General features: G+C 30.3%; 1 protein-coding gene across 1 annotated transcript in view; it reads right to left on the bottom strand.

Moving 5' to 3' along the window:
* Positions 1-855, bottom strand: part of LOC107035932 — a 4,597-nt gene extending 3,742 nt beyond the window's left edge. The window contains exon 1 of the mRNA XM_015253584.1: positions 817-855. The gene's annotated coding sequence lies outside the window, so the exon portion shown is untranslated. The remainder of the gene's footprint in view (positions 1-816) is intronic.
* Between the last annotated feature and the right edge of the window lie 579 nt (positions 856-1,434).

Raw genomic sequence — 1,434 nt, 5'->3', positions numbered from 1 at the left:
TCAAAAATGATACTATGATAATACAATTTTCAACAAAATTTTATTAAGAATATTTTAATTTTATATAATATGAAGAATCTGAAACCTTTTCCATCAGATTCTTTCCAAAGAATCTGATGGAAAATTCAAAATATCGAAGAACATGAGAATGATTCTCAAAATCTTATATAAATTCAAAGATAGAGTGAAACTTTCTATTATACCTTAGAATTCCACTATAATCATGTTTAAAAAAAATTGTTTGATGCAAGAATTGATAAATTTGAGCATTACATTAGATGAAACTACCAGAAATTTGATTTTCATAAAAAATTCATGAAAAATTCAAAATTTTCATGAATGATCATAAAAATCCAATTGATCAAGACAGTTATCATGCTCATTCTTCAACTACACATTAATGACATCAAAACAAATATTTTAACCTATGGTTCACTCCATGAAACATCATAAATTAAAAGAAATTTGTAAAAATTAAAATTTAGAAAAAAAAATTGAATTAAAAAAAAAAATCCGAATAACTATTAAAGCTATGATCTTCATCTTCGAACTCGGTCGAGAGGACATCCCAACAAATTTTTTAAGCCATAGTTGAATGAATTTAAAACATTTTTTTTTCAGCTATCGTATGAAAACTGATTTTCGAAAAAATTCAAAAATTAAAAAAATGAATGAATGAATTAAATTTTAATTAATGGCGATGGATAGGGCTTGATAAGACCTACATTTGATTAAAAAAATTTTCTTCGATTCCATTGTTTCCTTAGCAAATAATTGAGAAAAATGGTTTTTACATACGCACACACAGATACATACATACATACGGACACCGCCCAAAAATTGCATTTTCGGACTTTTTCGATCATAGTTGGTTGATATAACACAAAAAATGCAAAACTTAAATTTGGTCGATTACAATGCTTCCATTCGGAAGCAAAAATCTAATTTAACTGGACTATAAAGGATTCTTGACACCACTGTGTATTCCGAAAGGTTATTAATTATGAACTCTGAATACAAATAATGGCGTGACTACGCGAAGTTAGCTACAAGAATTACGAAACAGGAACGTTGGTAGTGGCAGTACTGCAACTGCGCGCAGTTGATTCCGAAACGCACCCACAACGAGGCCCCATGAGAATACTTTAATCAAAAAAAAAACACAGTTCTTCTTTTTCCTTAGTATTTCACATCATCGATTGAAATTTATTTTCATGATATAACCATACATGATGTACATAATTAAATGCGGTCTTCCTCCGGAAGCTCGAACATGCCCTCGAATTCCTGAACTAAACACAATTTCAACATAACTAAATAAATAACTTTAAAAAAAACACTTACCCGCTTAGCTGCCCCACCGAATATCCCGCCTCTGCCTGCTTTTGAACTTCCTCATTACATCCATAGGCCACATGAAAACCGCCACAAAAC

Source organism: Diachasma alloeum, unplaced genomic scaffold (genome assembly GCF_001412515.2).
Source record: "Diachasma alloeum isolate Michigan unplaced genomic scaffold, Dall2.0 Dall_scaffold_00202, whole genome shotgun sequence".
Classification (NCBI taxonomy): Eukaryota; Metazoa; Arthropoda; class Insecta; order Hymenoptera; family Braconidae; genus Diachasma; species Diachasma alloeum.
The sequence above is the reverse complement of the archived record's forward strand: the minus strand, read 5'-3'. Positions and strand labels throughout refer to the sequence as shown.